This window comes from Monodelphis domestica, chromosome 1, assembly GCF_027887165.1.
Source record: "Monodelphis domestica isolate mMonDom1 chromosome 1, mMonDom1.pri, whole genome shotgun sequence".
NCBI classification, from domain to species: domain Eukaryota; kingdom Metazoa; phylum Chordata; class Mammalia; order Didelphimorphia; family Didelphidae; genus Monodelphis; species Monodelphis domestica.
The window spans coordinates 69800750-69814306 of NC_077227.1; the positions used below are offsets into that span (position 1 = coordinate 69800750).

General features: G+C 39.0%; 1 long non-coding RNA gene across 1 annotated transcript; it reads left to right on the plus strand.

The window, feature by feature from the left end:
• The first annotated feature begins 4325 nt into the window (after positions 1-4325).
• On the plus strand, positions 4326-10415 carry LOC103103409 (uncharacterized). Its single transcript, XR_460201.3, has 3 exons — positions 4326-4490; positions 6821-6880; positions 9924-10415. It is a non-coding gene; the product is annotated as an uncharacterized LOC103103409 (long non-coding RNA).
• Positions 10416-13557: the final 3142 nt, after the last annotated feature.

Sequence of the window (13557 nt, forward strand, 5' to 3'; positions counted from 1 at the left end):
TATAGCTCTATAAGGAATTATATACCCTGAGAAATGCGTGCCAGAAAAAGAGTCAGAGGAGTCAACAGAATCTGAAGAAGGAAGTCACACTGAGAGAAATGGACCAGGCACTCCAGAGAGGTTCCTCACTTGTCTCTAGATAGAAATGCAGGTGATCAAGATGGAAAAAGAGAGAAGGCATAAGTTCTTTGCCTTTTTTATTAGGTTAAAACTTTTCTTATTTTGCAAAGTTTGGTGGCCTCAGTACTTGCAGAGGAGGTGATGAACTTTGAGGGGCAGGTAGATTTTTTTCAAGCACTGAGTTTGAAATCAGGAACTTCATGAGTTCAAATCTGGTCTCAGGCACTTATTAGCTGTGTGACCCAGGGCAAGTCACTTAACCCTGTTTGCCTTAGTTCCTCATCTAGAAAATGAACTTTAGAAGGAAATGGCAAATGATCTAGTTATCTTTGCCATGAAAATCCCAAATGGATTCAAGAAGAGTTAGACATGACTGAAAATAATTGAACAACAACGCAATGGATTTAAGATAGACAAATGCTGATATTCCCAGGAATCACTAATTGCGAACATTTACAAACATTTAGCAAGAAGCCCCTAGGATTTAACAGAGTGTATATTAGATAAAGACTAAAATTCTGAGCTATGTGTTACATATAAAATGAACTACTGCTCCTACAAGATATTTGTATGCTTCTGGGGTCCTCCAATGCTTTGACTCCAAAGAATACTGATAGTAGAAAATCCAGCCAGCATGGTGGCAAACTAATGAAAGCAACATTTTTCATTTGAGAAAGAGATTTTAGTACCTTGCAAATCCTGCCATAAAGTCTGTTTCCTGTGCCCTCTATGTATAATCTTGAGCTGAGAAAGTTAAGTGATGCAGTGAATGGAGCCTCCAACCTGATGTCAGGAAGACCAAAGAGCAAAATCTGGCCTCAGACACATTAGCAGTGTGAACCTGAGAAAGTCACTTAAGGTCTGTCTACCTCCATTTCCTTAACTGTAAAGTGGGGATAATAATAGCACCTACATTCCTGGGTTGTTGTAAGGATCAAATGAGATAATATTTATAAAATACTCAGCACTGTGTCTAGTACACAGAAGATATTTAAGAAATGCTTCCTTCCTTCCTGGCCCTGGCTACTTTTGAACTTTAATATGTGACCCATAGAAATACCCATAGAAATGGAAAAAAAACATAGTGACAAATTGTTTGGAATTGAGGATGGGCCACTCAAGGGGAGCCAGATATAGAGGCTTGGGAAACTGGAAACTTGAGATCTGGCTCTATCACTTCTTACTTGTATGAATCATGGATTAGACTTTGAAGGGACTTCAGAAGCCATCTATGTCCAACTTCTTGGTTTTACAGTTGGGGAATTAGGGAATTATTCAGGGAAGTTCAAGGACTTGCCCTATGTCCCACAGGTGGCAAATTTCAGAGATGGGATTTGAAACCAGATCTTTTGACTCTAGAACCATATTCTTTTCAGTGGACCAGTCTGCCTCCCTGGAAAACTTCCTTTCTATTATGAGCCTTAGTTTTCTAACTTGTAAAATAAGAGATTAAATTAGATTAGCTGATCTCCAGTCCCTTCCAAATCTAGCATTCTCTCTTTTTACCATTAGTCATTTTTTACAATTGAGATCATATTGATACTATCAAGGATCTAATGACTGAATAGATACATGACCAGATATGGACTCCTCACAATAATTCTGTGACCCTTCCCCACAAAGGATTCATGCCCAGAGGTTATAAACTCCTGAGCTATCCAGCTGGGCAGATAGCAGAGGATACAGGGCACTGGGCAATAAGAAGTTTCCATCAGAAACCTGGTGGAGTATTAGAGGGAAATGCAGAAGATCTAAATAATAACAGTTTGCTCCATAATTATGGATGAACATCTCCAGGACTAAAAGGGTTTGTTCCTGTACAACAGGAACCTAACCCAAGACATTTCTGTAGGTTGCCAAGCATCACCAAAGGTCTCTATTTGATATTTCCCCTGGTTGAGTTGTCCAAAGTCCCAAGCCAGAAACAAGAAAGACCAAGTCAGCTTGTCTGAGGATAAATCCTTTATGTTTAATATTTGAATGATGGCGTAGATAGCATTTCCATCAAATTTACAGATGACACAAAGCCAAGAGAGCTCACTTATTGGACAACACGAGTAAGGGAGTAAAAATATCTTGACAGGCTAGAGTGTTGGACTGAATCTAACAGGATAAAATTCAGTAGGGATCCATGGAAAATTTTACTCATGGGTAAAAAAAATCAGCATCAAAAATATAGGACTGGAAAGGCACAGTTTGATAGCAGTTTATCTGGGGGAAAAAAATTGAAGAGTAATAGTTAACTGAAAGCTCTGTGTGGCAGTCAAAAAAGCTAATGCAAGAATTACTATTTGCTTAAGGATAGGCAAAGCTTCCAGGAACTCGGAGATGATAGACCCTCTGTTCTTTGGCCTAGTTTGATCATCTCTGGAGTGTTACTCTTAGTTCTGGGCATCACAGTTTGAAGACAATGATAAACTGGAAAGTGTCTAAAGGAAAGCAACCAGGATGCTGAAGGACCTTCTACATTATATGAGGATTGATTGAAGAAGATTCTTGACTTAATGTGAAAAGCTATCATGGGGAAGTTGCAAAGAAGCTTTTCATTGATGCCAAGAAAATCTTCCCAACAGTTAAAACTGCACAAAAGTGAATTGATCCAGCCATTCTGGAGGGCAATTTGGAACTATGTCCAAAGGGCGCTAAAAGACTGCCTGCCTTTTGATCCAGCCATAGCACAGCTAGGTTTGTACCCCAAAGAGATAATAAGGAAAAAGACATGTACAAGAATATTCATAGCTGAGCTCTTTGTGGTGGCAAAAAATTGGAAAATGAGGGGATACCCTTCAATTGGGGAATGGCTGAACAAATTGTGGTATATGTTGGTGGTGGAATACTATTGTGCTAAAAGGAATAATAAAATGGAGGAATTCCATGTAAACTGGAACAACCTAGAGGAAGTGATGCAGAGTGAGAGGAGCAGAACCAGGAGGATATTGTACACAGAGACTAATACACTGTGGTACAATCAAATATAATGGACTTCTCTACTAGCAGCAATGCAGTGATCCTGAACAACTCAGAGGGATCTACAAGAAAGAACACTATCCACATTCAGAGGAAAAACTGTGGGAGTAGAAACACCAAAGAAAAACAAATGCTTGATTACATGGGTCAATGGGGATATGATTGGGGATGTAGACTAAATGATCATCCTAGTGAAAACATCAACAACATGGAAATAGGTTCTGATCAAGGATGCATGTAATACCCGGTGGAATTAAGCATCAGCTAAGGGCAGGGGAGGGGAGGGAGGGATAGAATATGGTTCTTGTAACCAAGGAATAATGTTCTAAACTGACTAAATAAAAATTTTAAAAACTTCACAAAAGTGAAACACTTTGCCTGGAGAGATGGTGGGTTCCCCCTTCTTAAAAATTTCCAAGCAAAGGTTGGATATATGTGTTCACATAGCTATTTATGTGTTGTCTCCCCCATATTGTCCTCCCTCCTTGAGAGCAACAAAAAATATTTTTAGTTTATGTCTTTCTTTATTTCCCAACACCAAACACAGCACCTGGAACATAGTAAATCTTAATAAAGGTTTGTTGACTGACCACTTAACTCATTTGCTATAGCAGGGATTTCTTTCTAAAGGTTGGACTTGATACTTTAATCACAGAGCTCTTCCAATTCACAAATTCTGTGATTCTATAAACTATCCATTGGATTTTCCATGGCAACTGACTCATAGGAAGCTCTCTCCCCTATATTGTATAGTCCTGATATCATCTTCCTTCAGGGATTCTATAAAGCACTGGTAGAATCTCCTATATACTTTTTTTTATTCCTTTCCTTCCTGTAAGCCTTGTTGCAAAGATTTATTAACCTTTCAGCTCCTCTTTGTATCTCTTTATCTAACCATCTAGGCAATAAGAAAAAGAATCCACATTTGCTCAGCTATAATTGATACTAAAGTTCAACCCTGAAATACTAAATGTCCCCAGGCAAATATGACTACCTTTATACCTGAGATTTGGCCTTGGTTGTGGCCCACTCCCAAGCCAGGCATTTCCTGACATTCTGAGCCAGTTTCCTCTGAAATTTTTTATTATGGACTACTAAGCCTTCTCTTGGCTCTGACAGAATGGAGTTTTTGGGGTGTGTGCGTGTATGTGTTTAACCATCCAGTTGGTCCTTCCTCTCTTGGAAGGAGTTAAGTTTCCCTTTGGAGAAAAAACAAAAGGTGCCTCCACACCCATACCAAGACACACTACCAAGTCGGCTGGTATATAAAGGCTGACGAGTTCAACCTGCTGATTTGCACTGTTGAAGACTGAGAACACCTGATATCACCAGCATGAAATTCCCCACTCTCTCCAGCCTGCTGTGCATACTGCTCCTGTGTTTGTTGGCCTTCTCCACAGAAGGTATGACCTTATTCTGGAAAAGTGGGTGGTGAGGCTTTCATTTATTTTTCAGCTTGGCATTTTTAAGCAAAGGCAAAACTAGGGTAGGAAAAATGGAGCTTTTGTTCCATGGCACCAAATTTTAGATGGTGTTAAATTTAAAAGGCACTAAACAGCTCTTGCAGTCCTTCAAGAACTTGGTCGGCAAGAATAATTAGTTAAAATAGGAAACTTTAAGATGGTGGGTCAGCGTCCTTGAAGGCAAGGACTGTCATGTGTCTCTTTTTGTATCCCTAGTGCTCACCTCAGTGATTGACACATAGTAAGCACAAAATAATTGTTTATTGATTAATTAATTGATTAGGGTGAGCCTTTTCCACCTGACTCTGCCTTTCCCTACCATCTACCAGTCCTAGCACTATTTCTCCTCAGCCCTGGGAGAGTTCCAGTGTATCCTACCTTCTCCCCATTACCTGGCCCCTTGGTGGCAATGTCCCTTACAAATCTAGTTGGTTCAGCACAACACTTACTGGTGAGTAAGTTTCATGTAATTTGATCTGCGGTGCTTCATAGTCCTTACTCTGAGCACAAAAATTCCATTATAGTTTTGGACTCAAGGAAACATCTAGATCATTCAATAGAGATTTATAGAGATAAGCCCACAATTAGACTAGACTTTGATCCTAGTGAGGCATGCTGTATGAGGGTCAGAGTACTATATTTATGTATTCTGAAGAGTCTCAGCATCTTCCAAGTCTCTGATTCTGGGCATCACGGAGGCTTATACTAAAATATAACATGAATTTCCTCAGTCAGAAAGCTTGGGAAGACAGTAAAGGGACTATAAGAAATTGTCTGACTTGTCTAGGGCAGAAGCACTACTTCTGGACTCTGAAAGACCTTTGAAAATGGAATATTTGGAACTCTGACTATAGAGATTGAATTCTCGTTATCTCCCCTTGGTGTGAAAGGCTAAATGTCTGGATTCTGAGGTTTTTTCAGGAATCTAGTCACCAGACTGAGTCTTTTTTGACCTGGAGTGAATGATATGTTATCTAGGTTTTCTCCATCTGTTTTTGTGCAGACTTGTGACATCATAGGTTTAGGGAACTTCAGGTAAGAAAACTATCTCAATACAGATTGTTAATGTGCTTTCTCTCTCTCTGAAACAATTTTCTGAGACACAAAGAGCCTAAATAGCCTAGTCAGAGTCACATAGCCAGGTCTTTCTGACCTTGAAGTCTGCTGTCTAGAAAAACTGATTTTTTTAAACTACTGTGTCCGTGAAATTTAGTCCTATAAATGTAAGCATATATTCTATGCACAGAGGGGCTCAATAGTTCACACAGAGAATGAATGGGCTTATTATCACCTCCATTCTTTTTTTTTTTAACCCATGCCTTCTGCCTTAGAATCAATGTTCTGTATTGGTTCTAAAGCAGAAGAGTGGTAAGGGTAGGCAATGGGGGATAGTTACTTGCCCAGGGTTACCCAGCTAGGAAGTGTCTGAGGTCCAATTTGAACCCAGGACCATCTGTCTCTAGACCTGGCTCTCAATCCACTGAGCTACCCAGCTGCCCCCCTCTTCTTATGTCTTGAAAAAAAAAGAAATGAAAATGAAAATGTTTGAATCCCAGTTCATTGCCTTAGTTGAGAAAAGTGACTACATTAAAGAATTAATAATCTGTCATGAGAGGTCAAGGGGAAAAGAGGACAAAGTGGCATCTTGCTGTCTTCCAGAAAGGGGGGCAGTAAAAAACTCACTTTTTGTTCAGTTTATTCTTTAATGATCAAGGGAGAGAGAAGGAATGAGGGAGAGGAAGAGAAAAAATTAATTCTATATCCCTGCAAGTTTTCATTGTCAACAATGAAATTTTTTTCTAAATCTTATAATAAAAGATGGCATAAAGCCTCCTACATGGCTACCCCAGCCCACAATGATCTCTCCCTCCTTTGAACTCAAGCATGATTATTAGCTCTACCTTCAACTGAATACTAAATGATATGCCATTTTAGTAATTTAATTTTTAATGCTTTCCTCCCCAAATGGATGACAAACTCCTCACAAGTTGGGACCTAGTATAATAAACACAATGTTAGTAGATAGAACACTGGCCTTGGGGGCAGAAAAACTTGGTTCAAATCTTGCCTTGGACACTTATTAGCTATGCAACCTTGGAAAAGTGATTTAATCCCTCAGAGCTGAGGGCTTAAATCCAGAGCTTGGAATAAATCTACCAGGATCTTTTGTGGCTTCACTACCTGACTTCATTCAACACCAGCACATGCATGTATGTTTATTTTAAGTCGCATTATAACAGACTGGAAATGTTCCTGTTTATCTCTCCCAGGTGCAAGACACAATAGGAACCAGAAAGTTCACTGCTGCCAAAAGGCTGCAAACCCGAGAGGTAAGCAATTCATCCTCTTCCTTTGGGGCTGCCCAAAGACTAGTGTTAGGAGTATTTATTTCTAAGTTCTCTGAACCAATCATTTTCAATAGAAAAAGGGGAGTCTTTCACAGATCCAAAGACTCCCCTTTAGGTTTAGGAACCTACAAAGCTTTGTTCCCTCCTTAAAACACCAGTTACCAGAGGAAGGGATGAGAAGTGGCATAGTGATAAGGTCACTAGATTTCTTCATCAAAATTCATTTAACCTCTGGATCTCAATCTCTTCATCAGCTTCTTCCTAGCTGGATTTGTTCTGGAGTTATTAACCTAGAGCTAATGAACTTAGGGGGGGTGGGGGGGAGAGAGAGAGAGAGAGAGAGAGAGAGAGAGAGAGAGAGAGAGAGAGAGAGAGAGAGAGAGAGAGAGAGAGAGAGAGAGAGAGAGAGAGAGAGAGAGAGAGAGAGAGAGAGAGAGAGAGAGAGAGAGAGAGAGAGAGAGAGAAGAGAGAGAGAGAGAGAGAGAGAGAGAGAGAGAGAGAGAGAGAGAGAGAGAGAGAGAGAGAGAGAGACATAACTAGGCAGACAGAAGATATATAGATAGATAAGCAGGCAGGCAGATAGACAGGCAGATAGATAGATAGATAGATAGATAGATAGATAGATAGATAGATAGATAGATAAGTGAGACAGACTAGATGATAGATAGATTGATAGACAGACAGATGGATAGACAGACAGGGATGGACAGAGAGATGGATAGATAGGTAAATAGATGATAGATAGATAGACATAGACATAGACAGACACAAACAGGCAGATGGATAGACTGATAGATAGAAGATAGATAATTATATTTCAGTTGGTTTCCTTTGTATCTCTATGCATTTTATTATTTTCATTTTAAAACATTACTCTGATAATGCTGTTAAAGGAGTCTATAACACACAACAAATGTTAATAACCCCCTGGACCCTATGATCTCTATAGCTCTTATCCATTTGCCTCTAACCTATGAAGTAGCTGGAAAGGTGGAGGGGGAGCCTCTTCTAAATGAGCTGTTCAGAATTTTCAGTCATTAGGAATGTGGATTCAAGGTGTATGGGTGAGGGAAGGAATTTGGAGATTTAAGGGAAACAGAAAATGTGACAAGATCAGCCTCACATCTTGCAAGCAGATTTTATCACTCCCCACTTCCTTCCCACTCCTTCTCAGTCCTTCCCCATTTCCAAGTTCAGCAAACTGCTGACTGGCAAAGGAACCTAGTGAGAACCAAAGGTAAAAATAACTGAGTCTAACACTAGTCACTGAACTGAAGTGTGAACCACCTGGGGAGGAGGTGAATGGTAAAGATGCTGATTTCCTTCACATAACAGCACTAACCTATACATTTGCTCTTCTACCAGGAGGAATTCAAAGGGAAAAAAGGGGAAAGTACAGTTGTCTAATGGTTGGTTAGTTAGCAGGTTTATCAAAGACCTGGAGAGGGAAGAAATAATGAGGTCCTTAGATGATTTGGGATTCCTTCAATTTGATTCAGAAAGAAAAATTATCAAGTACCTAATAGATATTCAAGTCAATGTGATCTTGGGAATACTAAAAAGCACACAGGAAACAGCCACTGCCATGTCAGATCTGACAATCTATGAATCCAGAGGGATACAGTTTGTACATAAATATGCCAGGTACAGATATGCCTTTGTACTCCCTAACCAATATAGACTCTCATAAGTAGCTTTGATCTTTTTTCCTTTTTTTCTTTCATTCTGTAAATATATGTATATGTACATATGTATGTGTGTGTACCAACTATGTGTACCCATATATAGACATACAATGCACAATATACCTATATTCTTTTTTCCTTTTTTTTTTAACCCTTACCTCTCATCTTAGAATCAATACCATTTATTGGTTCCAAGGCAGAAGAACAGGAAGGGCGAGGTGACTTGTCCAGGGTCACACAGCTAGGAAGTATCTAAGGTCAAATTTGAACCTAGGACTTCCCATCTCTAGGCTTGACGATCCACTGAGACACCAAGCTGCCCCCTTTTTTCCTTTTTTTAAAGAGTATTTTATTTTCCCAATTATATGTAACAATAATTTTCAACATACATTTTCTGAAATTATAAAAGTTGTCTCCTTCCCTCCCTTCCCAGAATTGGTTAGCAATTTGATCTAGGTTTTACATGCATTATCATGCAAAACATATTTCCATATTCATCATTGTTATAAAAGAATACTCATTAAAAAACCCAAATGTTCTTCAAAAAATCAGTCATAAGGTCATTATCACAATACAATAATTTTGTTGGTGATAATTGCTTTGAAGGGAGCTAGGGGTTCCAAGAGGCAGAGATGAGGAAAGAGAGCATTCTGGGTATGGGGAACAGTCGATTTGAAAGTGCAGAGACAGGGGATATATAGGGATATTCATAGGGAACAGCAAGTAAACCAGTTTGACTGCAACTTAACTATATGTGAGGAAAGGACCGTACAAGCAACCTAGAAAGGAAAAGTTGGAGGAAGACTGTGAAGGGCTTTTAACACCAAACACAAGAATTTGTGTTTGACCTAGGAAATTGGGAACCATTGAAGATTTCTGAGCTGGGTCAGATCTATGCTCTTCCTTTTGGCAAGTAAGGAGTAAATCTGGAATCCTTTGTAAATGAGTTTTCTTAAAACATAAGACCTACCACCTTCTGCTAGATAATCTACCAACCAAACAGATTTTTCACTTCACTGTAGTGGATGGAGTCGCCTTTGCATTAATGTCTGATTTTATAAACACGTCTGGTTTGTCCTAATTTAATAAAAAAAAATCTCTCTTCCTCTCTCCTCCTCTCCCCTCTCTTTTCTTTCTCATCCTTTTCTCCTTCCCCTCTCTTTTGATCCCACTCTCTCCCTCCTTTCTGATTCTCTTCATCCTCTGTCTCTCCCCTCACTTTCTTCCCTCTTTCTCCATACATCTTTGTTTCTCCCTGTTTCTCTCTGCTTTCTCTCTATCCTCCTCTTTTCTGGATCCATCATTCCTCCCACACCCAATCCTTCCTATCTTATTCTCAGGGAGAATCAGACCATACCACAAATGGTGTAAAAACAAAGTCAATTTCCCATGTATGACGATCCCTGGAGCACTTCCTCAGATATAAAGACCCAGAACAGGAGATCACGGGAGAAAGCGAAGACCAAGGGACCTTCTCTGACCTCCAAGTTAACAACGCTGCTCACTGGGTTTGCCCTGAAGCTCCTCACCCTCCAAATGGGACTCATCCCTCTTCGAGTTGATCATTTTGGGTGATTCTCTGCATCCAACTCACTAAAGGACAAACTGGCATCTTCTCTTTTGGACTCAATCAGCCTTTTGTCCATGTGTTTGGTGTGCCGGTGGAAAGCTTGAGACTGGAAGCTTCCATAGCTTTCTATGCTAAGGACATAAAGAACATGGTACCTATACCCCTCTCTAACCTCATCACTTCTCTGCTCCTCAATGTCTCTTCTTTAAACTATAGTTTTTGTCATAGTAAGGCTGTAACTAATGAATAAATCAAATTTGAAACTCCTCTGTGGCTTCTGTGTAGTAAATCCCCAAAGAACAAGTACAAAGAGTTCCATTTCTGGGCATATGCCATAGAAAGTATCAACACACACCTTATAACTAACTATATTTTATTTTATTTCCCACTATATGGAATTGTACATTGGGGAGGGGGGGCTGACTAGCATCCCAGGAAAGGGACAATAATCTGAAGTTGTATAATATAATGGAATAAATTCTGTATTAAGCACTCTGCTACTAATGAGTTGTAGGACCTTGAACTAGTTCCATCAGATTTAGCTATAAAATGAAAGTATTTGACTTGGCTTTGGGGCTGTCATTGAGCTCTAAAGATATTTATTTCAATGGACAGCTGGGTAGCCCAGTGTATTGAGAGCCAGGCTTAGAGTCAGCAAGTCCTGGGTTCAAGTCTGGCCTCAGGTATTTCCTAGCTGTGAAACATTGGGCTAGTCACAACTTCCATTGCCTGGACTTTACCACTCTTCTACCTTAAAAGCAATACACACTATTGATTCTAAGACAGAAGGTAAAGGATTAAAAAATAAAGACGAAAAGATTATTGATTTCAAGGCTCAAAGACAGAATGGCAATATTCTGAGATTTCAATGTACTTGAAAAGTCACTTTTGTCCAAGGGAAGGACTGCTCAGAAAAAGAATTCTATAGCTTCTTCATATAACAAATTCCAATATTGAATAACTATCATTGTAAACTTCATCATGCCTTACTATGTCTTTGAAAAATAAAGGTGTTTTCTAGTTCACAAATCAATCAAAATCCTTTTTTTAAACCCTTACTTAGAATCTTAGAATCTTATTATATATATATATATATATGTGTATATATATATTATTATTATTATAAGTCTTAGAATCAATATTGTATATTGGTTCTAAGGCAGAAGAGTGGTAAGGGTTAGGCAATGGGGGTTAAGTGACTTGCCCAGGGACATACAACTGGGAAGTGTCTGAGGCCAGATTTGAACCCAGGACCTCCCATCTCTGGGCCTGGTTCTCAATCCACTGAGCCACCCAGCTGCCCCCCTCAAAATCTTTTATTAAAAGTTTGCTATGCGTTGGGCATTTTACCAAACACCAATGATACAGCTGTTGTACAATCTTATCTGGCTCTTGTCTGTGGGATTTTCTTGGCAAAGATACTGGTGATTTGCCATTTCCCTCTCCAGTGGATTAAGACGAATAAAGGTTAAGTGACTTGCCCAAGGTCACATAGCTAGTGTCTGAGGCTGGATTTGAACTCAGGTCTTATCCACCATCTAACTACCTAGGAGATACAGAGAAAGGTTAAAAACAGTCCTTTCCTAAAGAGAATTTGTAATCTAATGGAAGAGGCAATGTATAAATTATTAACAAAATACCACAGAAGACAAGCATATCCCTATATAAAATAGAAGAGGAGAAAGCAATGTAGATGTAATTCTGAATCTATAATATGTATATATATATACATATATAGAGAGTTTGCTTTTCTTTTTAAGCATCTAATAAATTCAACATGTTATTTTTGAAGCTGTTCTGCTTATTTGTGTTTGCTACTGATCTTCCTCTTATTCTGTACATTTTAAATGCCTCAATGACCTTCTTTGATTACTTTTTCCCTTCTTTTTATTTTCATATTGGCAACCTTGTCACTAGCCCCACCTCCAACCCCCAACTGAAATAAAGAAAATCAAGAGTTTGAAGTTTTTTATATGTTGGAGGGAACTATCCAGGAAGGGCTGAGTTATGAAAATATGTGCATTTGGTGAGCTTGCTTCCTGATGTTATGGACTTGGAAGTGGAGTGGGGTTCTCCACTTTAGTGCATTTAAGGGCGTACTGGAATTGTGGCCTATTTTTGTTGTCATTCAATCATTTTCACCATTTCTTTATTTTATTTTAATAACACATTTCCACATGAGTTTTCTGAAGTTATATCTTCCAAGTTGTCTCCCTCTTCACCCCTCCCAGAACTGTCAAAGCAAATGGATTTTACATGTATTATCACACAGTGAATAATCCTATAAAAATATTACTACAATCCTACAAATTACTACAATCCTACAAAAATATTACTCATTTTTATAAGTGAATAATCCTATAAAACCCAAACCTTAAAACATATACCCAAATGAACAACTGATAAATCGTATGCTTCCATCTTCATTCTTCCTCCAACAGTTCCATTTTAGTCATTTCTAACTCTGTAGCCCCCAAGACTTGATCCAGGTGGGGGGATCCAGTCCAACAATGAATAGACCTGAGAGCAAGGAAGCAATTCTGTACACCAGGCTCAACTCTGACATAAAAGACAACTGCATAAAAAGTCCCAAAACTTTTTTGATTATTGACAGACTTGCTGGAGTGTCTGATGTTCCAGTGAGTGTCATAGATGACAGAATCAGAAAAGCCTAGGTTCAAATTCCCTCTTTAACACTTCCTGATTGTGTGACTTGGAGTAAGTCAGTTAACCTCTCAGTTTCCTCATTAAAAGTTGGTCTCTATGACCAGATTGTTAAGATTAAAATTAGCTGGAGACCAGATATTAATACATAATTATTTATTAGATATTGAAAGCAGATTGGAGAGAGAAAAGGCATGTTATCACATTACTAACTCATTCACTCCTACTGATTCCTAAGGGAAAAGACTAAAAACTTCCTTGATCCATAATTTATCACTCTAGTGACATCACTTTTTCTGGGTCTCCCTGGTTGGACAGACATGAACTTAGTCCAGGTCAGAGACCAGTGTTCCTGGCCAGGGGTCATGTAGAAGATGGCCAAGAGCCAGAGGCTTTTCCTTATACAGATGAGCCTCAGATCTCATTCCCAACACCCCTTAAAAATATTTAAAGGGTAAGGGTGAGGTCAAAATGGATTTTCAAAACTTTCATTTTAGAAAAGAAAGAAACGGTACAGATTTATGTTTAGTTCACATAATATGAACTATTTTTAGCACCAGCTCCTGAATCAGGAAAACCTGAGCTCAAATCTGGCCTCGGACACTTGTTAGCTGTACAAGTCTGGGAAAGCCACTTAAAAAAAAAAATTGTTTGCCTCAGTTTCCCCAGCTGTAAAATAGGGATAATAATAGCACCTACCTCCTAGGGTTGTCATGAGGGTCAAATGAGATAATAGTGCT